Consider the following 17,263-nt stretch of genomic DNA (forward strand, 5'->3'; position numbering starts at 1 on the left):
CGAATGATCTAAAGGCATGGGCCATCACATAATAGAATCATTTGTTGACTTTACAGATATAAAACCAACTGTCAGAGTCACAGCTTGGATGCTCTTAATAGCTTTCCCAAGTTGTGAGTTTGATGATGGAGCATCTGGCATCCTTCTTTAATGAAGTGCTTAGGGGATTAGCTTTTGCTAAGAGAAAGGATTAACTGCTAGAGTAAAGGGGCATGGCCAATTCAACTAGTATGCTGGTCCCATACGAATTGGATCATAGGCTTAGGTACAGAGTTCTCCTGCTCACAGCATCCTTGTGTATCAATTCAGGAGACATCGAGGGCAGAGTGATTGCTACATGATCCTTTTACAGTGCACTGCACCATGTGTTACATTATTAGGAGGCAGCTGTAGAGAAATGGAAGGATGGGAAGAAAGGGAGGCTTGGTCTGACCTCAAGCTGGACCATGTTTATTCCTGGTGAGTGGACATCTTTGTCACCCACACATGTGGATAGCCTGAGTGCCCCCAGAGGAAGATGGGATGCGACTCCTTATGGGGTGGAAGTGGCTTCTGTAGTCCACAAGGGCAGCTGGGAAATGCAATTTTCAGCAGGAAACTGTGCAGGTCTCTGCTTCTGCAATATTTCTAATTATGGGGCCATTGTAGCTCCTGGATTTTTTTTCTGAGGTGCTGAGTACTAAACACAGGCCCCTGTGTTGTTGAGCAAGGATGTTAGCATCTGAGCTGTCTCCTCCCATCTACTGTTGACTAATATGATTTGTCATATTGTCATATGTACAAAATGACTCTGTACATTTTTTGGGTGGTACTTTCTCAGATACATCTTTGCAAAAGTTTTCTCCAAGTCTACAATTTATCTTCTCATTGTCTTGATACACCTGTACGGTAGTGAGAATTTTGTAATTTCTTTAAAACACACACACACACACACACACACACACACACACACACACACATGCACACACACACACTGTTATGGGACACACACATGCACACTGTTATAGGAATATGTTTTTGTTTTAATCCCAGGTGTGTGGATACGGGGCTGCTTGGCAGGCGCTGACTATGATTTGCCTCGTGCTGTGGCAGGAGCATAGCTTTGCCAGCTGCAGATAGTTTCTGCCAGTGTCTATGATATTTCGAATTCTGGGGACTTTTCAGAGGATATATAAATGCTAGAGGCCCAATAGGTGGTGGCCGGTTGGTAGTTGGATGCTGTTTGTCAGGTAGTCATGTGTAAAGAAACAAGAGGAAGGAATTAAATATCCTGACGGTGAAGATCCAATTTACCCCAAGGAGCTCAGTGCCCCAATCAGCAGACGCTGTCTCAGTGATAATGACGCCTCCTTCCCTCTCCATCCTTTCCCCTCTCCCATCTAGTGTGAAGGGGTTGAAAGGGAGGAAGTAAAGGTGTGGGTAAGGGTGGAAGAGAGAGATAAAGGAACCTGCAGAGTAGTAGATGCTGGTTACAAGTGGCACCCAGTGTGGGCGCCAGATACTGCAGGACTTTTGCAGACCTGCCTGAGGTATAAATAAGGCACGGAGACTTCTAATATATAGGTTAAAGCTTAGGCCTTTTGCTGGGTCAGGTAAGAAAGGACAAGGATTTACAAATATAAAGACAGCGATGGGCCATAGAAATTACAATGCCAAGATCCTGCCAGCACTTAGCTCTCTGCCAGTATAGTAACCAACCATTGTAAGTACAGAGACGCACCTTCTCAGTGAGGAGGGTCACCCCAACATGTACTCATATCTATATTTATATCTGAACATTCCTCACCTCTTTCTTCTCTGTGGGTGTGGGTGTGGGGTGCCAGTTACAAAACCTTCTTTATCCTAGAATCAGGAGGCAAAACTATGAGTTAGACTTGAAGAAATACATGCTTCTTGCTCATTTTTAGTTTTTCAACGGGGGCCCAGAAGGATAACTCAGCAATTAGAGGTGCTTTTGAAGAGGACCCAAATTCAATTCATGTCAGCTCATAATTACCTGTAACTCCAGTTCCAGGAGATCTGTGCGCTCTTCTGGCCTCAGAGGGCACCATGCAAGCACGTGGTACACATATGTACATGCAGGCAAAATACTCAGACACACACACACACACACACACACACACACACACACACACACACACACAAAACAAAAGGTAAACAGCCTGTGGTTACCATAGGAACTTTTTTCTTTACTTCCTAAGAGGTGCTTGGGCTTATTGATTGAGTCCATGGTTTGTTGGTTATTTGTGGTCACCACTTCCTGTGTGGCACAAAATCTTTTCACACTTCTTCAAGAGTGTGTGGTTGCTGCACCCCCCACTAACATCAGCATCACCGAGAGCCAGAACCGCCGTATCACCGCAGGCACCTCTGGCGGCAGAGCTTAGCTCTAGGAAAAGGATTCTCGTGGCTGATGACTGGATGTAGGGATGTGAGGAATTAGGAAATCGAAACTTTTAAACTGTAGCAAGGAAAACAAAACAGAATTGTTAGAGAATCACTTCCATCCACATAGACACTTTTAGTACTAAATGCAGATGCCTCTTGGTGTTTGCCTGGTGCCCCGCCCTCCTCCTCGTCCAGCACCTTTATTACCCTGGACAGGTTGTGTGTTGGTCTTTTCTCATCCTCATCTGATTTATGCTATTCATCCTGTCTGTAGTTGGTGAGAGAGAAGCAGCTGACTTGTCAGGGCTGGGGAGTATTGGTGTGCTTTCCTTGGCGAGCACAAACACACTGGGCCTCTTTCGTTTTCTTTTCTTCTTTTCCTTTTCCTCTTTCTTTTTCTTTTTGCACAGCTAGAGTGGAGGAAGTATCTATGCTGGGCCATTTGATACAAGCAGGAGGTGGTAATACTTGACCGAGTACTGCAGAATTCGTTTTTTAAGATAATTCTGTCAGTCTTTGAAGTAAACTACCACTTTCTGTCATGCCTGCCTCTGTACTAGGATGATTCGGCATGCTTGGCTCCTGGTGCTGGTGGGATCTGGTTAGGAGTGCCAAGTTAGCCGCGCATAGTGGCACATGCCGTTAATCTCAGCACTCGGGAGGCAAGGGTGGGTGATCTCTGTGAGTTTAACCAGCCTGGTCTACAAGGCTTTCTAGGACAGCCAGAGCTATATAGTGAAACTCTGTCTCAGAAAACAAACAAACAAAGAAACAAATAAACAAACAAACCAAAAGAGGTTTTTTTTTTTTTAAACAAGTTGTTTTTATGGTTCCATCTTTCTGATCACTGGATTTCCTAGCTGTTTTCTTAGTCTTTCCTTTTGAGGCAGAGGCAATGAATTGATTATACAGAACATTACCATCAAGATTGAGATGACACAAAACAAATATGATATGAAAAGATTTATTTGGGGAAATGGAACAGGAGAGGAGTTAGGGCCTGAGTGGGCCATGAGGGTGGAGAGAGACAGAGACAGAGAGACAGTGGGAGAGAGAGAGATGGGGGAGGAAGTGCCCCAGACACAAAGAGGGAGGGAGAAGGCCTGGCAGGGAGAGTGCAAGAGGGAGAGACAAGTGGTGGGCTTGTCCTTTTTTTTCCTGGGCCCCTGGTGGCAGGTGATGATGTCAGAGGTTGCTAAGCAACCTAGAGGCAGGCTAGGGGAGCTGCTTATGTGCCAACACAGAGCTTTATACGTTTCAAGAAACATTTGAGAACTCATATGGTAGACTCACCAAAGTGAATAAAACCCAACTTATTTGCTGCAAAAACTCAGAGTTAGTTGAGAGGTGGTATGGAAAGGGAAAGCCAGTAGGTAGATATGAATCATTAATCATTTATTATATGTACACATGCATATATATTTGCTTTTATTTCTAGTGACACTGAGGCTCAACCCTCCTCCCCGCTCTCAGTGCCCTTTGCCTGCCAGGCAAGTATTCTACCACTAAGTTACAAACCCTAGTCAAGCATAAATATGACCATAATTACTAACAAATGTTAGGCATAATAAGATGAGGGAAGGTACCTTAAAGCGCCGGTGTCTGCTATATGAAGTTGTCATTATATGGAAATTTGCAGCCATGTTGGTCTAGAAACATTAAACATATTTTTCCCATTTGTACAGTGGTAACACATTATTAAACATGTGAGGTCTTACCTATGTGGGTTTGGTTACAGAAATAATTAAGTATTTGCTAAGTAAAACAAGAGTCTGTCATCATGAAATAAAGACAAATGAGTGAAATAATTCTGTCTGAACTGTTAACAGTAATTCTGTAGGTTAAGTTAAATTTCTTTCCCCTAATTTATAAATGGAACAAACCAAGGGCCGGAGAGCTCCTGCAGGGCTGCCTGGGGATGTGTCTAGGGTGGACGTTAGAGGCTGAGTCCCACAATCCATCTGGCTCTAGAGACCCCACTCTGATGCTGCAGGTTCCTGGAAGGAAGCAGTAGACCTGTCTTGTGTTTCCTGGAAAGGGCAGCATGAGCCAGTGCACAGCAGGTGCCTTTATGGGATTCTGGGCATTAGGTGGCGTCCTGGCCTCAGTCATCGAGGCCCGAGAATCTGTGTTTCTCCACTAGTGTCATTTAGAGCTTCCAAGCAGGAGAGTAAACAGTGGCAAGTATATTTTGGCATGGATCCCACAGAGACTGGCCCGAGCCTGTATCTAGTGTGAGTGTCCAATGCAGTGACCGTGGCACCAAAAAAAAAAAAAAAAAAAAAAAAAAAAGGAGGGAAGTCAAGGCTAGGAAGTGGCAACTGATTTGACTGAGGGTGATAGAGATAGTGAGGGTTGGCTTCAGGTTTTGGGGCCGGCCTGAGAGAACAAAGGCAGCTTTAACAGAACCAGCTCTGTCAGGAGGAGCTGGCCGGCAAAGCTCCAGGAAGTGTGCCCTCCTTGCTTTCTGATGTGACCCAGCCTACATATCTGAACTACAAAGTGGGAATTCATTCAGGTCGTTACAAACACCTTTCAAGGTGACTGCTTTACATCTTCACAAAGAATTTGTATACTATATTTTCATCATACTCTTTCTCTTGCCCCAACCTTTCACAGCCCCTCCCCAACTTCCTGTTCACTTAACTTTATGTCTCTGTCTCTCTCTCAAAAGAAAAACAAAGCAAGATAAACAAAAATCCCACCAGATTACAACAACTACGAGTGTATGCACACAAAAGGGGGGAAAAAAAGCACAAACATAGAGTCTGTTTTGTTTTGTGTTGGCTTTTTACTTCTGGGCAAGGGGCCTTCTTTGGAGTGACATTGATATATCCAGTGTCACTTGTTGATGTATCCAGTGTCACTTGGTTGGGCAAAACGGATTTATCCTTTCCCAGTAGGTATCGGCTGCAGATGTGGTCTTGGCTAAGGTTGGGAATTTGCAGCACTCATCCTGCTTAGTGCTGGCATTTTGTCTGCTTTGAACCTATGCATGCAGTCACAGTCTCTGAGTTCATATTTATCAGCTCTGTTGTATCTAGAAGACATTGTTTCCTTGGGCCCCACACTCCTACCTCTGCTTCCCCATAGATTCCTGAGCCTTGAAGGGAGTCATCCCACGTAGAAGAGCCTAGTGCTCACTCTTTGCACCATGTTCAGTGTTGGATTGCGCCCCCTAGCGGCATCTTCCCTCAGCCTTCTGCGGGAAGCTAGCCAGGTGCACCTTCCTCTGCTCCTCTGAGCTCTGAGGAAGTTGGCTGGGTGAAGGCTCCTTCTGTGATCTGGTGATCTGGTCGCACAGAGGGCTCTCCGTGGGAGGATCTTCCGTTGTGGAGATGGGCGGGGGGGGGGAGCGGGGCTGTGAAGGGGGGACTGGGATGGGGGGGCACGTCGGGGATGAGGGAGGGGGGTTAGGGACGGGTGTGTCGGGGGGGGGCGGGGTGTAAGCGGAGGTCGAACCCAGGGCTTGAGGAAGTGCAAGGTAGCTTAGCCTGCCTGGCGAAAAATAAGACAGTGGAGAAACAAAGAAGTAGGTTTTAATTCACGTACCAAGTCTCATTTGTTCTAGAGGTGAGAGCTAAACTGACCAAAGGAGCGAAGAAGAGACGCCTAGGAGAAAGGAGCAAAGGACAGAAGGCTTGGGGCTGGGAGAACAGAGAAAGGGACAAAAAGGCTCTCTCAGCTCCGGATGCGGATGCGGGGCAGGGGTTAGAGTCCTAGGTTGTAAAAGAGACAGCCCCAGGGTATCTCCTAGGTGCCTGTCTCTGGGGCCTCTTGTTAATTCAGAGGCTGCTTTGACGTGTCCAAACAGAACCAGGTTAGTTGCCCCTTCTCACCAAATGGGACTTTATGGTTACTTTCTGGACACAGGAGTGCTTCCCCTCAGCCTTGCTCAGGTAAACTGGCTTCTCCAGAGAGAAGCTGACTCAGATCTCTGCCCTTCAGTTCAGTTGTGGGTTTCTGTGTTAATGCTCATCGACAGCAAGAATAAGCGTCTCTAATCAGCATTGAGCAATGCACTGAACAATGCTGAGCAATGTGTATAGCAACATGTCATTAGGAGTCAATTTATAACCTTTTTTCTTTTCTTTCTTTTTAAAAAATAAATTTATTTATTTATTTATTTAGAGACTGGATTTCTCCGTGTAGCCTTGGCTGTCCTGGACTGGCTTGGTACACCGGGCTGGCCTGGAACTCACAGAGATCCACCTGCCTCTGCCTCCCAAGTGCTGGGGTTAAAGGCATGGATCACCACGTCAGGCAACTTGAGGCCAGCCTGGTCCACAAAGCTAGTCCAGGACAGCCAAGGCTACACAGGGAAATTCTGTCTCAAAAACTAAACCAAACCAAACCAAACAAAAAACCAAACCAAAACCAAACCAAACAAACAAACAAAAAACAAAACAAAAAAACCCCCACAAAAAACAAAAAACAAAAGCAGAATAATATTACTACGTTTTCTCCTAGGGCCCATGAGCTGTCTACTCTCAGGTTCTTGGACTCATTAACAATGTCCATCTCATAGAATGGGCTTTAAGGTCAATTGTGAAAAAGTGGTTTGCAGTAGGATGACTTGGCTAATGCTTTGAAGATTTTTTTTTCAGGAATGAGCTGGTGACTTTAGCAAGACTTTAACTCTTTTTCCTATGGCAGGGGTGGAGATTACCCAATAAAGCATCCGTGTACTGGGTAGATTAGGAGATAATTAATGTAATTTGATTCATTGACCAATTAAGTGGCTTAACAGAAGCTACAAATTCCAGGGCGAAATATAGAAATATAGAATATATATAGAAATATAGAAATCAGGTGTATCCCAGTGAGGTATATCCCAGTGAGACTCAGGGAGCAGCTTCCTTCTCTGAGGGCACCTGTTATAGAACAGAAGTAAAAAGCAGGCACACTAGTGCTGCCAGGGGCCCATTACCAGTGCGGTTAGCCAAGGGATTCTGGTCACATTGGGTGGTGTAGCAAGAGTGAGTAGAGCAGAAGTTGATATGGCAGTGATTTAGGCTCCTGCCTGCCACTTGGTTGTGTGTTCTTGGACAACTCACTGAGCCTCCCTGCTTTCCATGGTCTCACTACAACACATCAGGCTGCTAGCTGAGGTGGCTGAGGTCATCCAGGCTCTGGACAGTGCCTTGACCCTTTTTTCTCTATCCCATTTGAAGCTGCTGGTATTTTTGTCTGTCCCGTCCTCGGTTTGGATTTTCTCTTCTCCACTAGCCTAACCAAATATTTTGCCAAACACCGTGGTAAAATTGCTCCCCTTCCTCTCTAATACACCCTGGACCATTTCTGAAATATCTTAATGATTAGAAATATATTAGGATTCAGATGTGGTGCCGCACGCCAGTAATCCCAGCCCTTAGGAAGGCAGAGGTAAGCGAATTGCTGTGAGTTCGAGGCTAGCCTAGTCAACAAAGTGAGTCCAGGTCAGCCAAGGCTACACAGAGAAATACTGTCTCAAAAAAAAAACCAACCAAAAACAAACAAACAAACAAAATTAAAGATCTTAATTGGCAAAAATAAAGAAAGAAGGGAAGAAAGAAAGAGAAAAAGAGAAGGAAGGAAGTCAGGAGGCTCTCGTAGTAGGAGTAGCAGCTTGTAATAGGGTTTTACTTTGTTTTGGTTTTGTTCCATGCATCCTTTCTGAGCCCCAGGAAAAGTTGTGGGCCTTCTTGTTGGATGAAGGCATCTGCAGAGGGCTCTTGGCAATGCTCAAGAGGAAAGAAAAATCAGCCAGTACTGTGTTTATGAGTATGTGTGGTACCGTCACTTCCTTCTGGAATACGAAGAGCCAAGTGTGGTAGAAGCTCAAGGAACCCAAGCAGACAGAGATTGATGAATGAGTTAGTAACTGCGCTGTTCCAGTTATGAGCAAGCCCTGGACACTTCCGAGACAGATGCTGCATCACGTCCTGGAGGCTAGCTGACCTCTGTGAGCACGGCTCTGTACCAGAAACCGTGAGCTTGTGTCATCTAACGCCAAGGCGTATTTTCTAGCTGCTTTGTTTGCGACACAGAATGATTAAACCTGATTTATATCCTCCGAGCTTCTCCAAGGAGCACACTATCTACATTTAAAGGTTCCCGGAGCTGAGCATGGTGGTACGCACCTGTTATCCCAGCAGCTGGGAGGCTGAGGCAGGAGAAATCAAGAGTTTGAGGCCAGCCTGGGCTACACAGTGAGAACTGGTCTTAGAAACAAGACAAACAAAACTCTCAGGTTAACTATTAGTAAGTCTGTCTTGCTAAGGGTGGTCTCATAGAGATCCTGTTTCCACAAACTGCTGCTGTAATCTCTCCTTTTCTTCAATGTACACCTTTGTCATCCACTTAGATCTTTCTGGAGATGTCAGTTACTGGTGGACTTCCTCTCTTGCCCACTCACCTCATTTCATCAGTGTGGCCATCCCAGAGTTAGCGTTAGAGCAGTTTCTTTGCAGAGCTGTCACCTGGACTCCCAACCCCATTCCCTGCCTTTTGAGTGCAGACTTGCTGAGTTCATGGCCGAACTGTGTGAGCGCTGAGCTGACTGTGTTCCTGGTCTTTCCCGGGTTCCTGGACAGTGGGAGTTTAGCTGAATGTAGAAGCAGAGCCCCAGTTCTCCTGTACACAACAGCTATTAAGTTTTCTCTTTTTTAGTTTTAATTTTTTAAAATTTAGATATCTATGAGTGTATGCCATGTGTATGGTACTTGCAGAGGCCAGAAGTGGATGTCGGTTCTGTTGGAACTAAAATTCGAGGTGGTTGCATGCTGCCCCACCCGGGTGGATGCTGGGAACTGAAGTCCAGTCCTCTGCAAGAGCAGTGAGTGCTGACAGCCTCTGAGCTGTTTTTCCAGCTCAGCCGCACCTATCTTTATATCCATGAAAAACTGAGACGTCGGAAAGCATCAACATTATTTTTCTCCTGGTTCCTTCACTTCCCTGTCCCTGCACCCTGGTTCCCAGGAGCTCTGTTCCGTATTAAGCATACGGAGCATGACTGGCTTGTCATAATTTATAGAAACAGGCCATTCCTTTTATGGAAGTCTCCGATGTTTTATTATGCTTGGCTCAGAACTTGAATGAATATAACCCTATCTCAACTTCAGAAAAAAAAAAAAAAAGGTCTAATTCCTTTGATAACAGAGTATCTTTTATTTATTGTCTTGACAGTTTCATACTTGTAAAAGCTGCATCTTGATCGTATGCACCCCCAACCCCCTCCCACTCCAACCCCCACCTCTTTCCACTCTCTCCTCCTAAGCACCCACTAACATGTCGCCCTTGCCCATTCTTGTCCTCTTTTTCGGTTAATAGCCCACAGAGTCCACCCGTTCGTTGGCTTGTTGACTGGTCTGTGGTAACCATGGCCGCAGTGAGATCATGAGTGCAAAGGTCACGTCTCATCCTGTAGACAGCACTTCACTGCACCTCCCCTCTCCCCCAATCTTCTGGTTCTCACATTCTTTCTGCCCTCTTCTTCACTGTTCTGTCTGCCTTGGGTGGGGGCAGGGCTTGACCCTCTCAGCACTAAAGTCAACTATGAGTCTCTGCATTGACTGCTGCCCACTGCAAAGACACGCTTCTCTGGCTAAGGTCGACAGCAGCACTGACCTATGGGTGTGTGCGGGTTTTCTATTTAACAAAGACAAAGGTATATCTATAATGAACTTAGATATAGGCGTCGTTTCATCAGCGGCTGATATACGGCCTTTCTTGTCTTATCTGCACCCATATAATTATTTTTTTCCTTGGAATCACACTGACATTATCATCTCATCTGTAATTATTTCTTATACTGAAGATAAAGAACTCTGCAGACTTACCCAGGTACCAGCATCATAAAAATGAGCAAGTCTTGATCTCAAATATCTAATCAGGATTCACGATTCCTTAGTTGTCTCATAATTGGTTTTGCCTTTGGTTTTTGGAGAGCTCGGGCTGACCTTACATTTTTATTTTTTTATTTTGTAAAGATTTATTTATTTTATTTATTGCAAATGAGTGCTTTATCTGCAGAAGAGGGTATCAGATTACATTATAGATGGTTGTGAACCACCATGTGGTTGCTGGGTATTGAACTCAGGACCTCTGGAAGAGCAGGCGGCGTTCTTAACCACTGAGCCATCTCTCTAGCCCCGACTTTACATTTTTAATGCCCCTGTCTCTTGCGTGTACCTTGCCCAACCACTTAGAACTTGCTTTTGTAGTTTTCTAACTTGAGTTGGAGTTCTGTAAGCACGTGTGCTGATGTTGGTTAATATAGTACTTAAGTTTTTGACCTTTGAGCTTCCCTCCCCTCTTTCTGCTTTTCCTTATATTTTTTCTTGCTGATTTTGTCATTGTTGTCCTGGTAGAGAAACTGGGCCATGTGCCTTATGCAGTTTCTTTTCATTTGGGCTTTGTGTACTCTGTTAGTTTTAAGGAAATAAGAGTGAGCAATGTTTTAAAAAGTGTTTTCAAATGTATGCAAGGTTTCTCTTGTTTTTTGTTTTTGTTTTTTTTTTACTTTGAGTTAAAGATAATCTAGTTGTGGAGTTTTAAGACTTGATAAGGCAGGGACATTTAGACATCAGGGAGCTTTGCAATATCCCGTGCCCCCAACCCCCTGTTTCTTGTTGGACTCTCCTCTGGCTGATTATAGGCAGAGGTGTCACACACCCAGCTGAAACGCACCCAGCCGGAACAGGCCGGCCATTCCTCATCAATAACACTATGCAGTTATTTTGGGCAGAGAAGGGAGTGGCAGTTTTTCCTGTCCAATCTCCATGGGAGGCTGGGTGACTGAATGTCTGCCCGGCAGCCCCCCTCTCTCTTTGCTATGGAGAACATTTCTCTCAGGACTACTCATCCTAGGGAAAAAAAGGATCACAGACTCACCTGGATTGGGAAAGACATGCCAAGGTCACTCGACCCCACCGAGAAATCTTAGCATGGAGCCCCCCCCTTCCACACCACCCCAACCCCAGGACTTGCAGAACAAGGCTGTTGATGCGCAAGTGTCATCAGCCACACTCCTCCTGCATTCCAAGTCTCTCCTTCCTTAAACCCAGTTAGTTATTAAACTGTGTCTCTTTCTGCTGGGCACAGCACACACGTGTCCAGGAAGCTCTCCCTCACTTTGAGGACTTTTGTTAGTTGCTCTGTGGACCTGGCTAGCCCGGTGCTCGCTGTGCAGCTCAAGCTGCCCTCATTCTCCTGTCTCGGCCTCTCTCATGTCGGCCTTACAGGTCTGTCTGGAGATCTTTAAGATTCATCTTGACGCTTCCTCCTCATCCTCTTCATCACATGATACAGAAACTGTACCCAAGTATATATTGTGGTTTTTTTTGTGACAAAAAGGATGCTTTTATGTGCAAACTTGAAGTGTGAAGGGATTAGCTGAGTTGGCTTTTTAGCTACAGTGTATGCCGTGGTTAATTTACGTGCCAGTTTGTATGGGCCTCGGGGTGGCAAGATACATGATTGAATATTTTAATGGATATATTTCTGTGAGGGGGGTTCTTTTTAGGGCCTCCTGAGATGGCCCAGGGGGTAAAGGTGATTAATGCCAAACTAGATGACCTGAATTCCATCCCCATATGGTGGAGGGAGAGGGAGAGAGAACTCACTCCCACAACCCCACAAGCTTTCTGCTGACATGTGTGTTACACACACCGCTGACATGTGTCTCACACACACACACACACACACACACGCACGCACGCACGCACGCACGCATACATGCATGTGTATGCAGGGGGGAGAGGGAGAGAGAGAGAATGAGGACAAATACATGCAATTGATAAGTTTTACTTTTTTGTCGTGGCATCCTCATACATACACGACATTAGGCTTTGCAGGCGCTGCACGAAGGCAGGTTTGGATGTGGCTAACATTTAAGAGAATGAACTTTGAGTAAAGTGGACTAGCATCCACCATGTGGCTGGACCCCCTCCTGCCAGTTTAAAGCCTGAGTAGAAGATCAAAAGTCCGACCTTCCTGAGCCCAGAGGATATTTACAGCCTGGTGCTTCTGGTGTCTGCTCTCCAGGGTAGATTTTGAAACTGTCAACCTCCAGAACTGCATAAGCTAATTCTTTATTATAAATCTCTTTCTAAATATATATACACCCTACTGGTTCTGTTTCCTCTGGAAAAACCCTGACTGATATAGTGTGGGATTTCAGAGGGCTAGAGAATGCCATAGATTTATTTCTTCATATTTTGGCAGATGGGGGGTGTCCTGCTATGTAGGCTGGCATTAAAATCTCAATCCCCTTGCCTCAGCCTCTCCATGGCAGGATCATAGGTGTATATTGCCACACCTGACCCTGGCTGTCTGTTTTTAAGTGGCACTTTGTATTACAGGGATGTGAAGATTGCTGGCGGGACCATCAGGAAACTAAGATTTGGGATACATTTCCAACAGTCTGCCTGCTTGTCTCTAACCCAGGCATTTGCCGTCTCTCAGCCTCAGTTTGTTCTCATAAAGATTCAAGAGCTTTTCCAGGTCTGTGGGTCTATGAAGTACCTTGAATGGATAAGCCAGTTGCCGAGTCTGCTGAGGCAGCCTAGGGTTTCTGTTACTAAATAAGTAATGAAGGCAGATAATCTAATTTTCATTTAGGATCTGTCTCTGTATTACACCAATTCTTATTTTGTTTACAAAGAGTTGCATCATGGTCATATGATGGAGGCTTGACATGGTTGTGCAAACTGAAGGGTCCTGCCCTAGACAGGAAATGCCTGCCCCAAGGACATTGTGTGTTTTTCTGTCTCTGGCTCTTTGTGTGTGTGTGTGTGTGTGTGTGTGTGTGTGTGTGTGTGTGTGTGTGTGTGTGTCTGTCTATCTCTCTCTCTGTTTGTGTGTCTGTCTATCTCTCTCTCTCTCTCTCTGTTTGTTTGTCTGTCTGTCTGTCTGCCTCTGTCTCTCTCTCTGTGTCTGTGTGTGTGTGTGTGTGTCTGTCTGTCTCTGTCTCTCTCTGTGTCTGTCTGTTTCTCTCTCTCCCTCTCTCTCTGTGTGTGTCTGTCTGTCTCTCTCTCTCTCTCTCTCTCTCTCTGTGTGTGTGTGTGTGTGTAGACATTGAACTCCCACTAGCTGTGCTCCTCTCCAGGTGAAAAGGCAGTAACCACCAATTAGAAACTGGGTTGTGCTGGCTTCTGTCTGGAGACTAGTCAGCATTTAGTTGCCTCCATCTTCAAGTTCATCTTGCCCAGCAGTCTGCCACTCAGGAGGGAGGCTGGCACTGGGGGGCTGGGCAGTCTGCGAAAGCTAGCCAAAGGGAGGGTCAGTCGGCCTCTCTGGATGTGACTCATGGGAGGACGGTCATGAAGCTGCTGCTCCTTGCTCACTGGAGACATCCTCTGTCCAGTGAGGTGGCTCTGTAGTACAGCTCCTGACTGTGAGCTGGCTAGTAAGGAGGCAGGGCTCTGAGACCATGCTCCCCCACCCCCAAGAGGTAATTTGACCAGTTTACTCTTTTACTTGGTTGCTGATGAAGATGGACAAATGATTAACCCCAGGAGTCCCTAGTTGGATCCCACTGGTTGTCTTGACCTGTGGGCTGAACTTGTCCTGTCAGCCTCTTACAACTCCGGTGTCTTTGCTCGGACTCTTATGGAACCTATCCCTTGATTGAGAGTGGTAGGCCAGGCCTGGGAAGCAGCAGGAGGAAGCTTCTAGATTCTGTTCCTGGCTCCCTGGCTTACCCCTGAGGAGGTAAGAAAGGGCCCCCCCAAGATGAGTAGGAGACAGGAAAGGGACTTCGGTCTGGAGCCTGCCACTCCTGGCCCACTGCCCAGCAACCACTTCCTGTCCCTGACAAGACGCCTCTGATGGCCTGGCTGCCTGCCACTTGGCGGTGGCCTTAGCACATGATTCCTGTCCACTCAAGGTCTGAGGGAGTCAGCAAGAGGTTCTGGGTTTAGCTTGCCTCTTGCGAGTCACAAGGCTTCTTGCTAGCTGCCTCCATTTGTGATGGGACAGGTGAGTCCTAACTCTACCTGTGGCATGGGCCACGCCCAGTGTTCTGTTTGTTTTGTTGTTGCTTTTGTTTTTTGGAGACAGAGACAGGGTTTCTCAGTGAGCCTTGCCTGTCCTGGAACTCACTCTGTAGACAAGGCTGATCTTGAACTCACAGAGATCCGCCCTTCTACCTCCCAAGTGCTGGGATTAAAGCTATGCGTTAGCACTGCCTGGCTGTGTTCTTGACACATAAAATGAGTTACCCACTCTCCTAATAGTGGGTAGACTACACCAACAGTACAAGAAGTTGCATAGGTCCTTTCAAATGGGACACTGCCTCCTAGCCTGGGACTATCATAGCTGCTCTCTTCTCTCCCAGGCCTATGTTGTCCCGCAGCACAGGGCAGTGTGGGGTCTTAGATGCCACTGAGAGTGGGAGTTGTTAGTGCATTGTCACTTGATGCTATTTCTGGCTTCAGTTTCTCTCTGTAAAATCCAGGAAGGTGGGAGGGTGGTACGGGCATGACTGCCCAGCCACAGCAAGTTGGATCTGATCTAAAAAACGGGTGGACCCTGAGCAAAAGGAACAGTTTGCAGGTAGCTCTACAGGGGGCTACATACAGTAGTAAGCCGAGGTCTATGTTTTCCCCCCACTCCTGGCTTCCTCTCCTTTGCCTCAGCCCTCTCTGCCTCTTCCTGTGGTCAGAGATGCACCCTAGGTTTGGCATGCACCTGGTAGATAGTACCTGTAATTTCAGGATCAGAAATCCAGGATTATTTTTGGCTACATAGGGAGTTCAAGGCCAGCCTGGGGCTAGAGACCATGTTAACATACAACAACAAACAGAAAGCCCAACACCCGCCTTCACACGCCCCCTACCCCCACCCAAGTCCCATTCTATAGCAGTATCTTTTAGGTGCACTGACTGGGCAGCATTTCAGACATCCTTTAGATGGGACTGGGTAAGCTCTTGAGCATTTTCCTAGTTACTTTAAGATAATAACTTTTTTGGGTTTTTAAAATTTGCTTTTTGTTTTTTAAAGCTGGGACCATAGAGGAGGATTAAGGCACACATTCTAGAAACTTGAATTTGAGCAGTGTCAGGGAGGTGCCTGGCTCCATCTTTACGAAAAAGACTATATGAAGGTGGTGTGAATGTGTGTGTGTGTGTGTGTGTGTGTGTGTGTGTGTGTGTGTGTGTGGGCATGTTTGGGTGGCTGAGCTGAAAGTCTCTAGATAAAACTGATTTAATGCCTTTCTTAATCAACTTAAATGTTTATGAAGGACTCAGACACATTCAAACTTTTTTTTTGGTGATTTATTTATTTTTATTGCATGTATGTCTGTGTAGATCCCCTGGAACTGGAGTTACAGACAGTTGTGGGTGCTGGGAATTGAACTATGTCCTCCAGCAGAGCAGCCAGTGCTCTTAACTGCCAAGCCAGCTCTCTACCTCCAGCCTTCAGACTCACAGAGGCAGCAGGGAGAGTTTACACAGCCCCATGGTGGTGCTGGCTGCCCCTGGAGCTCTGTCCCATCAGCACTTGCTGCTCCTTTCCCTGCATGAGCCCCTAGAACTGGGTGTGGAATTAATTTTTCCTGCTGGACCACTGCCTCTTCTCTGCTCTTCTCCCTTACAAACTTCTCTCTGTTCTTTCTGGGGTAGCAGGCTCCCTTAGTGATGACCTGAGTTGAGGTTTGCTAAGCCACATGCCCACTGCTCCATTTTAGCTTTAGACCCATGTTCTGTGCTTACAATGCGGTTTTTTTTTTTTTAGCAATTATCATCTTTTCATCCTGTATCCGGCTCCGTTCTGCCATCACCCCTCCTTGATTCTCATGTTCACATGGTGAGTTGTTTATTAACAGAAGCAAGACTGAAGGAAGTTCTGCCCAAAGCTGAGGGGGAAAAGAGTCTATTCCCAGGAGACATTGCTGTGGACAGTGATCTTTATTGTGCAATTGTTTAAGTCAAGAAGTTGACCTGGAACTTCACAATAAAGTAATTAATTAAAGATTCTATTCACTGTGCAGCTAATGTGTCATTAGCTTTAACAAATGGCAATTTTACAGGCTCTTCATATGACCCTGCAAGTGGGTGACAGCATCCTTGATTTTATGGACACAGAATTAGGCCTCCTCCAAGGTCACATGACCCACGTAAAGTCAAGCAGCTGATTGAGAGCAGACAATTCAAACACGGGTCAGGCTGGCTGCAGAGTTGTCACTTGGCCATGGTGCCTACTCATCAACCACCCCTGGCCGAGCGCCTCTCTCCCCCTCAAATTCATGCTGTAGCCTTTGAGAATGAGTAGGAAAAGGGATGGAACAAAATGTGCCTGGGTGTCGATGACCGCCTGACACTGCGGTTACCCCATAGTGAGTAGATAGCACTTCTGAAAAGTAAGCCTTCAGGAGCAAGAGAATCACAGCCATTCTGCTTGTGGCTTTGGCTGCTTCTAGAATAATTACAGACTTCTCTTGAACATATTTGAGTGTGCAGAAAATAAAGGTAGCTGTTCTCTCCTGGTTTTAAAAAAAAATACATGTTTACTGTAAGAAATGCAGATGCATCCAAAAATGGCAAAGATGTCGCAAAGTACCAGAAGGCTTTCCGAGAGGTGGGCGGGATCTCTGCCTCAATTTGCCATTGTTCAGCATGTGTAGGAGCTTGGTTTAATCACTTCTGTTCTTGTTTCTGGTCTGTGAAGTTGGAAATAGCCTACATCACTGGGTTTTGGTAAGGTAAGAGTTAACAGCCAGAAGCCACCAAGGAGTAACCCAGAGACGGTTAATATTTTAATGATCTCATGGCATTCCTTTGTGACCATGCATATTTATGTGTTAACCTATATACTACTGTGTCTATACTAATGAAAATAAAATATCTCTTAAAACTAGGTTGTGTCTTTTCATCAAGTAACATATCTTGAC

This window comes from Acomys minous (genome assembly GCF_964271855.1).
Source record: "Acomys minous genome assembly, chromosome: 14".
Taxonomy (NCBI): domain Eukaryota; kingdom Metazoa; phylum Chordata; class Mammalia; order Rodentia; family Muridae; genus Acomys; species Acomys minous.